This window comes from Bombina bombina, chromosome 3 (genome assembly GCF_027579735.1).
Source record: "Bombina bombina isolate aBomBom1 chromosome 3, aBomBom1.pri, whole genome shotgun sequence".
NCBI lineage: Eukaryota > Metazoa > Chordata > Amphibia > Anura > Bombinatoridae > Bombina > Bombina bombina.
The window spans coordinates 1,257,962,352-1,257,981,124 of record NC_069501.1 but is presented as its reverse complement, the minus strand read 5'-3'; the positions used below and the strand labels follow the sequence as shown (position 1 = coordinate 1,257,981,124).

At 37.4% G+C, this 18,773-nt stretch overlaps 1 protein-coding gene across 2 annotated transcripts in view; it reads right to left on the bottom strand.

Moving 5' to 3' along the window:
• Window positions 1-9,252, bottom strand: part of LOC128654717 (ecto-ADP-ribosyltransferase 3-like) — a 112,640-nt gene extending 103,388 nt beyond the window's left edge. For both annotated transcript variants that reach the window (XM_053708795.1, XM_053708796.1), the window contains exon 1: window positions 9,048-9,252. The gene's annotated coding sequence lies outside the window, so the exon portion shown is untranslated. The remainder of the gene's footprint in view (window positions 1-9,047) is intronic.
• Window positions 9,253-18,773: the final 9,521 nt, after the last annotated feature.

Genomic DNA, 18,773 nt, shown 5'->3' with positions numbered 1-18,773 from the left:
CTGATTACTTTGGGGCAATGCCCCGCAAAAGTCCCTTTAAGGGCTATTGGTAGTTTAGTTTAGGCTAGGGTTTTTTTTATTTTGGGGGGACTTTTTTAATTTTAATAAGGCTATTAGATTAGGTGTAATTAGTTTAAATTTCTGTAATTTGTTTATTATTTTCTGTAATTTAGTGTTTGTTTGTTTTTGTACTTTAGCTAATTTAATTGAATTTAGGTAATTGTATTTAATTTAGTTAATTTATTTAATTATATAGTGTAGTGTTAGGTGTAACTTAGGTTAGGTTTTATTTTACAGGTAAATTTGTCTTTATTTTAACTAGGTAGTTATTAAATAGTTAATAACTATTTAATAACTATTCTACCTAGTTAAAATAAATACAAATGTGCCTGTAAAATAAAAAATAAATCCTAAACTAGCTACAATGTAACAATGTAACTATTAGTTATATTGTAGCTATCTTAGGGTTTATTTTACAGGAAAGTATTTAGTTTTAAATAGGAATAATTTAGTTAATGATAGGAATATTTATTTAGATTTATTTAAATTATATTTAAGTTAGGGGGTGTTAGGTTTAGGGTTAGACTTAAGTTTAGGGGTTAATAACTTTAATATAGTGGCGGCGACGTTGGGGGCGGCAGATTAGGGGTTAATAAATGTAGGTAGGTGGCGGCGATGTTAGGGCCGGCAGATTAGGGGTTAATAATATTTAACTAATGTTTGCAAGGCGGGAGTGCGGCGGTTTAGGGGTTAATATGTTTATTATAGTGGCAGCGACGTTGGGGCGGCAGATTAGGGGTTAATAAGTGTAGGTAGGTGGCAGCGACATTGGGGCAGCAGATTAGGGGTTAATAAATATAATGTAGGTGGCGGCGATGTTGGGGGCAGCAGATTAGGGATTCAAAAGTATAATGTAGGTGGCGGCGGTGTCCGAAATGGCAGATTAGGGGTTAATAATTATAATTTAGGTGTCGGCGATGTTGGGGGCAGCAGATTAGGGGTTAATAAGTGTAAGATTAGGTTAGATCACTTTCAATTGATTTAACATATGAAAACCATATATATATAAATATATATATATATGTTAGATTGAAGGGGAAAAATATAATGGCTGTTGCAACCTAATCAAAGAATTTTAGGCCTAGATTTGGAGTTCGGCGGTAAAAGGGCTGTTAACGCTCCGCGGGCTTTTTTCTGGCCGCACCATAAATTTAACTCTGGTATCGAGAGTTAAAACAAATGCTGCGTTAGGCTCCAAAAAAGGAGCGTAGAGCATTTTTACCGCAAATGCGACTCTCGATACCAGAGTTGCTTACGGACGCGGCCGGCCTCAAAAACTTGCTCGTGCACGATTCTCCCATAGGAAACAATGGGACTGTTTGAGCTGAAAAAAAACCTAACACCTGCAAAAAAGCAGCGTTCAGCTCCTAACGCAGCCCCATTGATTCCTATGGGGAAACACTTCCTACGTCTGCACCTAACACCCTAACATGTACCCCGAGTCTAAACACCCCTAACCTTACACTTATTAACCCCTAATCTGCCGCCCCCGCTATCGCTGACCCCTGCATATTTTTTTTAACCCCTAATCTGCCGCTCCGTAAACCGCCGCAACCTACGTTATCCCTATGTACCCCTAATCTGCTGCCCTAACATCGCCGACCCCTATGTTATATTTATTAACCCCTAATCTGCCCCCCACAACGTCGCCGACACCTACCTACACTTATTAACCCCTAATCTGCCGAGCGGACCTGAGCGCTACTATAATAAAGTTATTAACCCCTAATCCGCCTCACTAACCCTATCATAAATAGTATTAACCCCTAATCTGCCCTCCCTAACATCGCCAACACCTACCTTCAATTATTAACCCCTAAACTTCCGATCGGAGCTCACCGCTATTCTAATAAATGGATTAACCCCTAAAGCTAAGTCTAACCCTAACACTAACACCCCCCTAAGTTAAATATAATTTTTATCTAACGAAATAAATTAACTCTTATTAAATAACTTATTCCTATTTAAAGCTAAATACTTACCTGTAAAATAAATCCTAATATAGCTACAATATAAATTATAATTATATTATAGCTATTTTAGGATTAATATTTATTTTACAGGCAACTTTGTAATTATTTTAACCAGGTACAATAGCTATTAAATAGTTAAGAACTATTTAATAGTTACCTAGTTAAAATAATAACAAATTTACCTGTAAAATAAATCCTACCCTAAGATATAATTAAACCTAACACTACCCTATCAATAAAATAATTAAATAAACTACCTACAATTACCTACAATTAACCTAACACTACACTATCAATAAATTAATTAAACACAATTGCTACAAATAAATACAATTAAATAAACTAGCTAAAGTACAAAAAATAAAAAAGATCTAAGTTACAGAAAATAAAAAAATATTTACAAACATAATAAAAATATTACAACAATTTTAAACTAATTACACCTACTCTAAGCCCCCTAATAAAATAACAAAGCCCCCCAAAATAAAAAATTCCCTACCCTATTTTAAATTAAAAAAGTTACAAGCTCTTTTACCTTACCAGCCCTGAACAGGGCCCTTTGCGGGGCATGCCCCAAGAATTTCAGCTCTTTTGCCTGTAAAAAAAAACATACAATACCCCCCCCAACATTACAACCCACCACCCACATACCCCTAATCTAACCCAAACCCCCCTTAAATAAACCTAACACTAATCCCCTGAAGATCTTCCTACCTTGTCTTCACCATCCAGGTATCACCGATCCGTCCTGGCTCCAAGATCTTAATCCAACCCAAGCGGGGGTTGGCGATCCATAATCCGGTGCTCCAAAGTCTTCCTCCTATCCGGCAAGAAGAGGACATCCGGACCGGCAAACATCTTCTCCAAGCGGCATCTTCGATCTTCTTCCATCCGGTGCGGAGCGGGTCCATCTTGAAGCAGGCGACGCGGATCCATCCTCTTCTTCCGATGTCTCCCGACTAATGACTGTTCCTTTAAGGGACGTCATCCAAGATGGCGTCCCTCGAATTCCGATTGGCTGATAGGATTCTATCAGCCAATCGGAATTAAGGTAGGAATTTTCTGATTGGCTGATGGAATCAGCCAATCAGAATCTAGTTCAATCCGATTGGCCGATCCAATCAGCCAATCAGATTGAGCTCGCATTCTATTGGCTGATCGGAACAGCCAATAGAATGCGAGCTCAATCTGATTGGCTGATTGGATCAGCCAATCGGATTGAACTTGATTCTGATTGGCTGATTCCATCAGCCAATCAGAAAATTCCTACCTTAATTCCGATTGGCTGATAGAATCCTATCAGCCAATCGGAATTCGAGGGACGCCATCTTGGATGACGTCCCTTAAAGGAACAGTCATTAGTCGGGAGACATCGGAAGAAGAGGATGGATCCGCGTCGCCTGCTTCAAGATGGACCCGCTCCGCACCGGATGGAAGAAGATCGAAGATGCCGCTTGGAGAAGATGTTTGCCGGTCCGGATGTCCTCTTCTTGCCGGATAGGAGGAAGACTTTGGAGCACCGGATTATGGATCGCCAACCCCCGCTTGGGTTGGATGAAGATCTTGGAGCCAGGACGGATCGGTGATACCTGGATGGTGAAGACAAGGTAGGAAGATCTTCAGGGGATTAGTGTTAGGTTTATTTAAGGGGGGTTTGGGTTAGATTAGGGGTATGTGGGTGGTGGGTTGTAATGTTGGGGGGGGTATTGTATGTTTTTTTTTACAGGCAAAAGAGCTGAAATTCTTGGGGCATGCCCCGCAAAGGGCCCTGTTCAGGGCTGGTAAGGTAAAAGAGCTTGTAACTTTTTTAATTTAGAATAGGGTAGGGAATTTTTTATTTTGGGGGGCTTTGTTATTTTATTAGGGGGCTTAGAGTAGGTGTAATTAGTTTAAAATTGTTGTAATATTTTTATTATGTTTGTAAATATTTTTTTATTTTCTGTAACTTAGATCTTTTTTATTTTTTGTACTTTAGCTAGTTTATTTAATTGTATTTATTTGTAGCAATTGTGTTTAATTAATTTATTGATAGTGTAGTGTTAGGTTAATTGTAGGTAATTGTAGGTAGTTTATTTAATTATTTTATTGATAGGGTAGTGTTAGGTTTAATTATATCTTAGGTTAGGATTTATTTTACAGGTAAATTTGTTATTATTTTAACTAGGTAACTATTAAATAGTTCTTAACTATTTAATAGCTATTGTACCTGGTTAAAATAATTACAAAGTTACCTGTAAAATAAATATTAATCCTAAAATAGCTATAATATAATTATAATTTATATTGTAGCTATATTAGGATTTATTTTACAGGTAAGTATTTAGCTTTAAATAGGAATAATTTATTTAATAAGAGTTAATTTATTTCGTTAGATAAAAATTATATTTAACTTAGGGGGGTGTTAGTGTTAGGGTTAGACTTAGCTTTAGGGGTTAATACATTTATTAGAATAGCGGTGAGCTCCGGTCGTCAGATTAGGGGTTAATAATTGAAGTTAGGTGTCGGCGATGTTAGGGAGGGCAGATTAGGGGTTAATACTATTTATGATAGGGTTAGTGAGGCGGGTTAGGGGTTAATAACTTTATTATAGTAGCGCTCAGGTCCGCTCGGCAGATTAGGGGTTAATAAGTGTAGGCAGGTGTCGGCGACGTTGAGGGGGGCAGATTAGGGGTTAATAAATATAATATAGGGGTCGGCGGTGTTAGGGGTAGCAGATTAGGGGTACATAGGGATAACGTAGGTGGCGGCGATTTGCGGTCGGTGGATTAGGGGTTAATTATTTTAAGTAGCTTGCGGCGACGTTGTGGGGGGCAGGTTAGGGGTTAATAAATATAATACAGGGGTCGGCGGGGTTAGGGGCAGCAGATTAGGGGTACATAAGTATAACGTAGGTGGCGGTCGGCAGATTAGGGGTTAAAAATTTTAATCGAGTGGCGGCGATGTGGGGGGACCTCGGTTTAGGGGTACATAGGTAGTTTATGGGTGTTAGTGTACTTTAGGGTACAGTAGTTAAGAGCTTTATAAACCGGCGTTAGCCAGAAAGCTCTTAACTCCTGCTATTTTCAGGCGGCTGGAATCTTGTCGTTAGAGCTCTAACGCTCACTGCAGAAACGACTCTAAATACCAGCGTTAGAAAGATCCCATTGAAAAGATAGGCTACGCAAATGGCGTAGGGGGATCTGCGGTATGGAAAAGTCGCGGCTGAAAAGTGAGCGTTAGACCCTTTAATCACTGACTCCAAATACCAGCGGGCGCCCAAAACCAGCGTTAGGAGCCTCTAACGCTGGTTTTGACGGCTACCGCCGAACTCTAAATCTAGGCCATAGAAACCACAAATAGATAGAGATAAAAACCCAGAGATGACAAGAAAAAGTTTGAATATTAAATAAAAAAATGAATAAATAAATTTTAAAAAAATGAATAATAAATAATTGTATTAACCCCTTAATGACCGCAGCACTTTTCCATTTTCTGTCCGTTTGGGACCAATGCTATTTTTACATTTCTGCTGTGTTTGTGTTTAGCTGTAATTTTCCTCTTACTCATTTACTGTACCCACATATATTATATACTGTTTTTCTCGCCATTAAATGGACTTTCTAAAGATACCATTATTTTCATCCTATCTTATCATTTACTCTAAAAAAAATATAAAATATGAGGAAAAAATGGAAAAAAAACACACTTTTTATAACCTTGACCCCCAAAATCTGTTACACATCTACAACCACCAAAAAACACCCATGCTAAATAGTTTCTAAATTTTGTCCTGAGTTTAGAAATACCCAATGTTTACATGTTCTTTGCTTTTTTTGCAAGTTATAGGGCCATAAATACAAGTAGCACTTTGCTATTTCCAAACCACTTTTTTTCAAAATTAGCGCTAGTTACATTGGAACACTGATATCTGTCAGGAATACCTGAATATCCCTTGACATGTGTATATATATATATATATATATATATATATATATATATATATATATGTTTTAGAAGACATCCCAAAGTATTGATCTAGGCCCATTTTGGTATATTTCATGCCACCATTTCACCACTAAATGCGATCAAATAAAAAAAATTGTTCACTTTTTCACAAATTTTTTACAAACTTTAGGTTTCTCACTGAAATTAGTTACAAACAGCTTGTGCAATTATGGCATAAATGGTTGTAAATTTTTCTCTGGGATCCCCTTGTTCAGAAATAGCAGACATATATGGCTTTGACGTTTCTTTTTGGTAATTAGAAGGCCGCTAAATGCCACTGCGCACCACACCTGTATTATGCCCAGCAGTGAAGGGGTTAATTAGGGAGCATGTAGGGAGCTTTTTGGGGCAATTTTAGCTTTAGTGTAGTGTAGTAGAGTCGCGGCTGAAAAGTGAGCGTTAGACCCTTTAATCACTGACTCCAAATACCAGCGGGCGCCCAAAACCAGCGTTAGGAGCCTCTAACGCTGGTTTTGACGGCTACCGCCGAACTCTAAATCTAGGCCATAGAAACCACAAATAGATAGAGATAAAAACCCAGAGATGACAAGAAAAAGTTTGAATATTAAATAAAAAAATGAATAAATAAATTTTAAAAAAATGAATAATAAATAATTGTATTAACCCCTTAATGACCGCAGCACTTTTCCATTTTCTGTCCGTTTGGGACCAATGCTATTTTTACATTTCTGCTGTGTTTGTGTTTAGCTGTAATTTTCCTCTTACTCATTTACTGTACCCACATATATTATATACTGTTTTTCTCGCCATTAAATGGACTTTCTAAAGATACCATTATTTTCATCCTATCTTATCATTTACTCTAAAAAAAATATAAAATATGAGGAAAAAATGGAAAAAAAACACACTTTTTATAACCTTGACCCCCAAAATCTGTTACACATCTACAACCACCAAAAAACACCCATGCTAAATAGTTTCTAAATTTTGTCCTGAGTTTAGAAATACCCAATGTTTACATGTTCTTTGCTTTTTTTGCAAGTTATAGGGCCATAAATACAAGTAGCACTTTGCTATTTCCAAACCACTTTTTTTCAAAATTAGCGCTAGTTACATTGGAACACTGATATCTGTCAGGAATACCTGAATATCCCTTGACATGTGTATATATATATATATATATATATATATATATATATATATATATATATATATGTTTTAGAAGACATCCCAAAGTATTGATCTAGGCCCATTTTGGTATATTTCATGCCACCATTTCACCACTAAATGCGATCAAATAAAAAAAATTGTTCACTTTTTCACAAATTTTTTACAAACTTTAGGTTTCTCACTGAAATTAGTTACAAACAGCTTGTGCAATTATGGCATAAATGGTTGTAAATTTTTCTCTGGGATCCCCTTGTTCAGAAATAGCAGACATATATGGCTTTGACGTTTCTTTTTGGTAATTAGAAGGCCGCTAAATGCCACTGCGCACCACACCTGTATTATGCCCAGCAGTGAAGGGGTTAATTAGGGAGCATGTAGGGAGCTTTTTGGGGCAATTTTAGCTTTAGTGTAGTGTAGTAGAGAACCCAAAGTATTTATCTAGGCCCATTTTGGTATATTTCATGCCACCATTTCACCGCCAAATGCGATCAAATAAAAAAAAACGTTAAATTTTTCCAAATTTTAGGTTTCTCACTGAAATCATTTACAAACATTTTGTGCAATTATGGCACAAATGATTGTAAATGCTTCTCTGGGATCCCCTTTGTTCAGAAATAGCAGACATATATGGCTTTGGCATTGCTTTTTGGTAATTAGAAGGCCGCTAAATGCCCCTGCGCACCACACGTGTATTATGCTCAGCAGTGCAGGGGTTAATTAGGGAGCTTGTAGGGAGCTTGTAGGGTTAATTTTAGCTTTAGTGTAGTGTAGTAGACAACCCCAAGTATTGATCTAGGCCCATTTTGGTAAATTTCATGCCACCATTTCACCGCCAAATGCGATCAAATTAAAAAAAATAGTCAACTTTTTTACAAACTTTAGGTTTCTCACTGAAATTATTTACAAACAGCTTGTGCAATTATGGCACAAATGGTTGTAAATGCTTCTCTGGGATCCCTTTTGTTCAGAAATAGCAGACATATATGGCTTTGGTGTTGCATTTTGGTAATTAGAAGGCCGCTAAATGCCACTGCGCACAACACGTGAATTATGCCCAGCAGTGAAGGGGTTAATTAGGTAGCTCGTAGGGATCTTGCAGGGTTAATTTTAGCTTTAGTGTAGAGATCAGCCTCCCACCTGACACATCAGACCCCCTGATCCTTCCCAAAGAGCTCTCTTCCCTCCCCCACTCCAAAATTGTCCCCGCCATCTTAAGTACTGGCAGAAAGTCTGCCAGTACTAAAATAAAATAAAAGGTATCTTTTTTTTATTATCTTTTTTTTAGCATATTTACTTATAAAAAAAATATTCTTTAGTGTAGCGGTTCCCACCCACTCCCTCCCCGTGCACGCGCCCGCCGCCTCCCGCCCCCGATCCCGCCCCCCTCTCTGACTTAGAAGCCATCGATGGCCGCCATGTCCAGTGCAAAGAGGGCCACAGAGTGGTTCTCTCTGCACCAGAGAGGTAAAAATTGTTATTGCAGGATGCCTCGATATCGAGGCATCCTGCAATAACCGGAAAGCAGCTGGAAGTGATCAGGATCACTTCCAGCTGCTTTCCAGACCGACGACGTACGCCATACGTCCTCGGTCGATAACTGTAATTTTTTTTGAGGACGTATGGCGTATATCGTCGGTCGTTAAGGGGTTAAGCAACTATTACAATTTGTATGACAAATAAAATATGGCAATATAATATACAAATAACATATCACATGCTGGTAAAATTATAATATAACTAAACACAATTCTTATAATAAAAATATAGCAGCAAAAACAATGAGCTGTGCTAATTCCTTTATGGCAAGATTAGATTTTACTACTCGTTTTAAGGCCACTCCCCTTCCTCAGGAATAAATATATATATAGAAAATAGCAATTAAAAGAAACAAAAAATTACCTGTTTATTTTTTACCAGAACAGAGAGATGCAGATGCCGCTAGTAATGTTAGGGAATATACAGTAGATTAATATCAGAGTATATTCAGAGCAGCAGAATTTGTCCGTCAAGTGTTTTGTTTACAGCAATAATCTTGCCTCAAATAAACAGTGAGTATAATTTAGTCCTAAATTGCAGTAAGTGTTCCAAGACACTAAGACTGAAATTTACTTTCTTTTTGACACTGTACCCAGGCAACATATTAAATGTTCTTGTGTATATTTAGAACAGAAGTTTGTGTCTGTAATGAAACACCACACTGTCATTTGCTTGGCATACTGACCCCTCGTCTCAAGAGACATTTTTATTAGCGAGTCTTTTTCATTTCATAAATTTGTGGTTTTGCTCCATTGTGAACACTTGCAAAGACAAACAAAAAAGTTGTAAAATCTATTTATTACCTTCTGACTGACTGATCAATACCCAGCTCAAACCATTTACGTTGTTTTTATGAGGTAGGTACCCACTAAGGAAGGATTTTGGGATATTACGTCCCAAAGGGGGTATAAAAGGGGGGTGCATTTTTTATGAGGGGGTCTGATTTCTGAGGATACCTATATCTCCAAAACTGATGATGTTACAGACGTGAAAATTGGTATTTATATTCTCCTTGAAAAATAAAGAAACACAAGTTTTATCATTTCCCCAAAATCCACTTAAGGGGGTGGCTGATTTCTGAGGATACCTATATCTCAAAAACCAACGATGTTACAGACGTGAAAATTGGTATTTAGATTCTCCTTGAAAAATAAAGAAACACGTGTTTTACCATTTCCCCAAAATCCACTTAAGGGGGTCAAAAGTGGGCTGATTTAGGAGGATACCTATATCTCAAAAACCAACAATGTTACAGACGTGAAAATTAGTATTTAGATTCTCCTTTAGAAATAAAGAAATGTGTTTTACCATTTCCACAAAATCCACTTTAGGGGGTCAAAAGGGGAGGGCTGATTTATAAGGATACCTATATCTCAAAAACCAAAGATGTTACAGACGTAAAAATTGGTATTTAGATTCTCCTTGATAATTAAAGAAACATGTGTTTTACCATTTCCACAAAATCCACTTAAGGGGGTCAAAAGGGGGGTGCTGATTTATGAGGCTAACTATATCGCAAAAACCAAAGATGTTACAGATGTGAAAATTGGTATTTAGATTCTCCTTTAAAAATAAAGAGAAATGTAATTTACCACTTCTCGAAAATCCACTTAAGGGGGTCAAAAGTGGGGGGCTGATTTATGAGGAAACCTATATCTCAAAACCCAAAGATGTTACAGACGTGAAAATTGTTATTTAGATTCTCCTTGAAAAATAAAGAAACACATGTTTTACCATTTCCCCAAAATCCACTTAAGGGGGTCAAAAGTGGGGGGCTGATTTATGAGAAAACCTATATCTCAAAACCCAAAGATGTTACAGACGTGAAAATTGTTATTTAGATTCTCCTTGAAAAATAAAGAAACACATGTTTTACCATTTCCCCAAAATCCACTTAAGGGGGGTCAAAAGGGGGGCTGATTTATGAGGCTAACTATATCGCAAAAAACAAAGATGTTACAGACGTGAAAATTGGTATTTAGATTCTTCTTGAAAAATAAAGAAAAACGTGTTTTACCACTTCTCCAAAATCCACTTAAGGAGGTCAAAAGTGAGGGGCTGATTTAGGAGGATACCTATATCTCAAAAATCGACAATGTTACAGACGTGCAAATTGGTATTTCGATTCTCCTTAAAAATGAAAGAAACATGTGTTTTACCATTTCCCCAAAATCCACTTTTGGGGGGTCAAAAGGGGGGGCTGATTTATGAGGATACCTATATCTCAAAAACCAAAGATGTTACAGACGTGAAAATTGGTATTTAGATTCTCTTTAAAAATAAAGAAATACGTGTTTTAACATTTCCCCAAAAATCCACTTAAGGGGGGCTGATTTATGAGGATACCTATATCTCAAAAAAACAAAGATGTTACAGACGTGAAAATTGGTATTTAGATTCTCCTTGAAAAATAAAGAAACACGTGTTTTACCATTTCCCCAAAATCCACTTTTGGGGGGGTCAAAAGGGGGGGCTGATTTATGAGGATACCTATATCTCAAAAACCAAAGATGTTACAGACGTGAAAATTGGTATTTAGATTCTCTTTAAAAATAAAGAAATACGTGTTTTAACATTTCCCCAAAAATCCACTTAAGAGGGGCTGATTTATGAGGATACCTATATCTCAAAAACCAAAGATGTTACAGACGTGAAAATTGGTATTGAAAAAAAAAGAAACACGTGTTTTACCATTTCCCCAAAATCCACTTAAGGGGGTCAAAAGTGGGGGGGCTGATTTAGGAGGATACCTATATCTCAAAAATGGACAATGTTACATACGTGCAAATTGGTATTTAGTTGAGCATTTTTATTTAGATTCTCCTTGAAAAATAAAGAAACACGTGTTTTACCATTTCTACAAAATCCACTTTAGGGGGTCAAAAGGGGGGTGTGATTTATGAGGATACCTATATATCTAAAAAAAACAAAGATGTTGCAGACGTAAAAATTGGTATTTAGATTTTTATTTAGATTCTCCTTGAAAAATAAAGAAACACGTGTTTTACCATTTCCCCAAAATCCACTTTAGGGGGTCAAAAGGGGGGGGCTGATTTAGGAGGATACCTATATCTCAAAAATGGACAATGTTACAGACGTGCAAATTGGTATTTAGATTCTTCTTAAAAAAAAAAAATAAGTGTTTTACCATTTCCCCAAAATCCACTTTTGGGGGGTCAAAAGGGGGGGCTGATTTATGAGGATACCTATATCTCAAAAACTGACAATGTTACTGACGTGAAAATTGGTATTTAGATTCTCCTTGGAAAATAAAAAAACGTGTTTTTCCATTTCCACAAAATCCATTTTAGGGGTGTCAAAAGGGGGAGGCTGATTTATAAGGATAGGTATAAAAAGCAAGTATAAACAATAGACGATGATGATTGTCTATTCAGTCGGGCAGAACTGTGCTCACCTTAAAAAACTTATCCCAACGGTTTTGTATGCAATTAGATCAAAAAATAGTTGGCGCAAGTTAATGCTGTTCTGACTATTAGTGGTATAAATGTAGATCAAGTCTCCCTATGTGTCTGATAGTGTTCTCACCATACATAAGCTGTGTTTGAATTGAAAGGTAGGTGATGTCTCTCCAGGACAATAAAGCTTCCAGATTCAAGTTCCACAATACAAATAAATATTTATTGAATAAAAAATTCCTTGTATGTATATGGGATCGAAATTGACGATCTATTCACATATAGTGATCTATTCACAATTTAAAACACTTTATATTGTACAATTGTAAAAACACCGGTGTTGTTTCATAAACAAAAAAGCTATAAAAAACTAGGATTGAGGTAATACAAACAAGCAGGTATAATTATACAAATAAAACCAAAAAATAAAAAGAGGGGATTCATATACCTCTATGTGTAGGACTAGCAAAAAACATGTATAAATGCATAAATGAATACATGAACCATGTGTCTGGTATCCGTTAGATCAGCATATATATACTTCACAGGTATTCAAGGGTTAAGTGAGTATTTTACAGTTCCTTATGGCTTCATATTCTGGCAAACATGGGGTGGCTTTCCGTCAAAAAATAATCGTATATTGAAACAAATGTATATTGAAACAAATGTGGCAAAATGTGGCCTATGATAGATAGCTGTAGTGTTAGTTCTTAAATTTCAGCGTCTCTGTTTATTTGACCAGAGGTAGGTTACATACGGTTTCTTGCTGGGTGTGGGGATTCCTTCCTTCAAACAGTGCACTGTTGACGTCTTCCTTCTGCTATACAGAATAGTTATATTGTAGCTATCTTAGGGTTTATTTTACAGGTATTTAGTTTTAAATAGGAATTTAGTTAATGATAGTAATTTTATTTAGATTTATTTAAATTATATTTAAGTTAGGGGATGTTAGGGTTAATTTTAATATAGTGGCGGCGACGTTGGGGGCGGCAGATTAGGGGTTAATAAGTGTAGGTAGGTTGCGGCGACATTGGGGGTGGCAGATTAGGGGTTAATAAATAGTGTGTAGGTGTCGGCGATGTTAGGGGCAGCAGATTAGGGGTTCATAAATATAATGTAGGTGGCGGCGGTGCGGAGCGGTAGATTAGGGGTTAATAAATATAATGTAGGTGTGGCAGATTAGGGGTTAATAAGTATAAAATTAGGGGTGTTTAGACTCGGGGTTCATGTTAGGGTGTTAGGTGTAAACATAAATTTTATTTCCCCATAGGAATCAATGGGGCTGCGTTAGTGAGTTTTACACTGCTTTTTTGCAGGTGTTAGACTTTTTCTCAGCCGGCTCTCCCCGTTGATTCCTATGGGGAAATCATGCACGAGCACGTACGACCAGCTCACCGCTGACTTAAGCAGCGCTGGTATTGGAGTGCGGTAATGAGCAAAATTTTTCTCAACGCCCACTTCTTGCCTTTTAAAGACGGGTTTCTGAAGACTCGTAATACCAGTCTGCAGGGAAGTTGGCGGTGAGACAAAACTGCTCCTTAGCACCGCATAGCCTCTGACGCAAAACTCGTAATCTAGGCCTTTATTTTTAATAAAATACACTAGATTGTCTTTTGGGGGCATTTAGGGGACCATTTGTAAAATTAACCAGAGATCTGATCTCTGGTTAATTTTATAAGAGCTAATTGCTACCGTGAGCTAACGGTAGCAATAACCAGCCACTTGTAATCGCTGATTAATTATCGCGCGCCCGCAAACGGGCAAATTTGCCCATTTGTGGGCGGGCAATAATTTATCGCTCCACTTGTAATCTATCCCTGAATGTGTAAACATTTTTAGAACTTTGCAAAACATTTGGCCATCCATACAGCTAGATTTAGAGTTTTGGCTGTAAAGACCCGCGTAGCTAACGCTGCTTTTTTTCCTACCGCTGCTTCCAAACAACGCTGGTATTTAGAGTTGTTTCAAAAAGGGAGCGTTGAGACGAATTTACCGCCACTTCAACCCTCAATACCAGCGTTGCTTATGGTAGCGGTAATCTGGCAAAACGTGCTCTTGCACGATTCCCCCATAGGAAACAATGGGGCAGTTTGGGCTGAAAAAAAAAAAAAGCAGCGTTAGGCTCCCAACGCAGCCCCATTGTTTCCTATGGGGAAACACTTTCTAAGTCTGCACCTAACACCCTAACATGTACCCCGAGTCTAAACACCTCTAATCTTACACTTATTAACCCCTAATCTGCCGACCCCGCTATCGCTGACACCTGCATTACACAATTAACCCCTGATCTGCCGCTCCGGACACCGCCGCCACCTACATTATCCCTATGAACCCCTAATCTGCTGCCCCCAACATCGCCGACACCTAAATAATATTTATTAACCCTTAATCTGCCCCCCCAACGTCGCCGCCACCTAACTTCAAGTATTAACCCCTAATCTGCCGACCGGACCTCGCCGCTACTATAATAAATGTATTAACCCCTAAAGCTAAGTCTAACCCTAACACCCCCCTAAATTAAATATAATTTTAATCTAAAACGAAATACTGTAAAATAAACCCTAATATAGCTACAATATAACGAATAATTATATTGTAGCTATTTTAGGATTTATATTTATTTTACAGGCAACTTTGTATTTATTTTAACTAGGTACAATAGCTATTAAATAGTTATTAACTATTTAATAGCTACCTAGTTAAAATAATTACAAAATTACCTGTAAAATAATTCCTAACCTAAGTTACAATTAAACCAAACACTACACTATCATTAAATTAATTAAATAAATTAGCTACCAATACCTACAATTAAATACAATCAAATAAACTAAACTAAATTACAAAAAAACAACACTAAATTACAGAAAATAAAAAAATATTACAAGAATTTTAAACTAATTACACCTAATCTAAGCCCCTAATAAAATAAAAAAAATAAAAAATAATAAAAGTCCCTACCCTATTCTACATTACAAAGTAATCAGCTCTTTTACCAGCCCTTAAAAGGGCTTTTTGCGGGGCATGCCCCAAAGTAATCAGCTTTTTTGCCTGTAAAAAAAAATACAACCGGGCAGAAGAGGACATCCGGACCGGCAGACATCTTCGTCCAAGCGGCATCTTCTATATTCATCCATGCGGAGTGGAGCCATCTTCTTCCCAGCCGACGCGGATCCATGCTCTTCAACCGATGCCTACTCGCCGAATGAAGGTTCCTTTAAATGACGTCATCCAAGATGGCGTCCCTCGAATTCCGATTGGCTGATAGGATTCTATCAGCCAATCAGAATTAAGGTAGGAAAAATCTGATTGGCTGATTCAGTCAGCCAATCAGATTGAGCTCGCAGATGCATGCTCAATCTGTTTGGCTGATTGGATCAGCCAATCGGATTGAACTTGAATCTTATTGGCTGATTGAATCAGCCAATTAGATTTTTCCTACCGTAATTCCGATTGGCTGATAAAATCCTATCAGCCAATCGGAATTCGAGGGACGCCATCTTAGATGACGTCATTTAAAGGAACCTTCATTCGGCGAGTAGGCGTCGGTTGAAGAGGATGGATCTGCGTCGGCTGGGAAGAAGATGGCTCCGCTCCACATGGATGAAGATAGAAGATGCCGCTTGGATGAAGATGTCTGCCGGTCCGGATGTCCTCTTCTGCCCAGATAGGATGAAGACTTCTGCCGGTCTGGATGTCCTCTTCTGCCCCATTGGTGAAGACTTCAGCCCGGCTGGGTGAAGACGACTCAAGGTAGAGAGATCTTCAGGGGGGTAGTGTTAGGTTTATTTAAGGGGGGTTTGGGTGGGTTAGAGTAGGGGTATGTGGGTGGTGGGTTTTAATGTTGGGTGGGTTGTATTTTTTTTTACAGGCAAAAGAGCTGATTACTTTGGGGCATGCCCCGCAAAAAGCCCTTTTAAGGGCTGGTAAAAGAGCTGATTATTTTGTAATGTAGAATAGGGTAGGGACTTTTATTATTTTTTTTTTTATTTTTTTTATTAGGGGGCTTAGATTAGGTGTAAGAAATTCTTGTAATATTTTTTTATTTTCTGTAATTTAGTGTTTGTTTTTGTAATTTAGTTTAGTTTATTTAATTGTATTTAATTGTAGGTATTGGTAGCTAATTTATTTAATTAATTTAATGATAGTGTAGTGTTAGGTTTAATTGTAACTTAGGTTAGGATTTATGTAATTATTTTAACTAGGTAGCTATTAAATAGTTAATAACTATTTAATAGCTATTGTACCTAGTTAAAATAAATACAAAGTTGCCTGTAAAATAAATATAAATCCTAAAATAGCTACAATATAATTATTTGTTATATTGTAGCTATATTAGGGTTTATTTTACAGGTAAGTATTTAGTTTTAAATAGGAATACTTTAGTTAATAAGAGTTAATTTATTTCGTTAGATTAAAATTATATTTAATTTAGGGGGGTGTTAGGGTTAGGGTTAGACTTTAGGGGTTAATACATGTATTATAGTAGCGGCGAGGTCCGGTCGGCAGATTAGGGGTTAATACTTGAAGTTAGGTGGCGGCGACATTGGGGGGGGCAGATTAGGAGTTAATAAATATTATGTAGGTGTCGGCGATGTTAGGGGCAGCAGATTAGGGGTTCATAGGGATAATGTAGGTGGCGGCGATGTGCGGTCGGCAGATTAGGAGTTAAAAATATTTATTATAGTGGCGGCGATGTGGGGGGACCTCGGTTTAGGGGTACATAGGTAGTTTATGGGTGTTTGTGTACTTTAGAGCACTGTAGTTAAGAGCTTTATATACCGGCGTTTTATATACCGGCGTTAGCCCATAAAGCTTTTAACTACAGCCTTTCGATGGGCGTTAGGAGTCTTGTCGGTAGAGGTGTAACGCTCACTTCAGCCAAGACTCTAAATACCGGCGTTAGGAAGATCCCATTGAAAAGATAGGATACGCAATTGGCGTAAGGGAATCTGCGGTATGGAAAAGTCGCGGCTTGAAAGTGAGCGGTACACCTTTACCTGGCCGACTCTAAATACCAGCGGGCGGCCAAAAGCAGCGTTAGGACCCCTTAACGCTGCTTTTGATGGCTAACGCAGAACTCTAAATCTAGGCGATAGTAATTAAATCACTTTTATATTGATGTGAATAGAAATTAATTTGTTAACTGAAAATATTTTTAAAATGGTATTGATTTATTTTGTGTAATTTTATTTCTATCTCATACCTTACAGCCTGATGAGTAATAATTATATTGTAGACAACAATATTGCTTCTGTAAATAATACCTTTTTATTTTGTGCCCTATAAAAGACCTTAGCATGCAGGAAATTCACTAAATACAGTAGAAACATTCACCAATAAGGTCAGAGTCCTGACTTTCCTGCAGAATTCTTCAGTTCCTAGCATCCAATTAGCATACACAGAATATACATCATAAGCACCAACAAGGAGGATGTGATATCTGTTTCTGGTATAGGGCTAGGTTACAAGTGGAGCTCAATCAATAACACAGGGTGGTTTATCTTCCATTCTGGTCAGCCCTAATAATAACGCACCATCTGGTAGTAGTAGTAGATGGTAACACGACCAGTATTGTTTTTGTGTGCCATATACTTTTACTAGAGAGCGCAGGGAATGCTTTTAGTGCTCATATTCAAGTGGTGAGATGAGATAAGTGTTAAACTCAAAAGCAACATAAAAGGCCCCTGACAAATGTGATTTTGAAAACCTGACATAAAGGATTGAAAATATGCATAGCAAAACACATCAAGAACATATTAAATTATGTATTTTATTTATATTTATTTATATTTATGCATATTGGCTGTAAAATAAAGGTTTATTATTTGGAAAACATGTTTTCACAGTGATTTAAAGGTATATGACAAGGTGCTGGACTGGGAAGGCTCATATGTATGTGTGTGGTTTAGTATGTGTTTTATTAAAGGGACAGTCTACACCAGAATTTTTAATTTTTAAAAAGATAGATAATCCCTTTATTACCCATTCCCTAGTTTTGCATAAACAACACACGGCTAGATTACGAGTTTTGCGTTATGAGCGGTTCGGCCAACTTTTTTGGGTATGTTGCAGTCATCAGATTTGAAATGAGTGTATATTTAAAAAAAAAAAAAATTCACAAAGTAAAAGATCAAATAATGTGTTAATAATGTGCGGCTAGATTACGAGTGTTGCGTTAGGCTTAAAAAGCAGCGTTGGCCGGTCCCAACGCTGCTTTTTAACTCCTTCTGGTATTACGAGTCTTGCAGGTACAGGTGTACCACTCACTTTTTTGTCCAGACTCGGAAGTACCGCAAATCCACTTACGTCAATTGCGTATCCTATTTTTTTAATGGGAATTGCATAGCGCCGGTATTACGAGTCTGACAAAAAGTGAGCGGTAGACCCTCTACTGTCAAGACTGTCAGTAGTTAAGAGTTTTACACTACAACGCTGTAGCATAAAACTCTTAACTAAAATGCTAAAAAGTACACAAACACCCATAAACTACCTATTAACCCCTAAACCAAGGCCCGCATCGCAAACACTAAAATAAATATTTCAACCTCTAATCTGCCGAACCGGACATTGCCACCACTATAATAAATATATTAACTACTAAACCGTCGCACTCCCGCATCGCAAACACTAGTTAAATATTATCAACCCCTAATCTGCCGGCCCTAACATC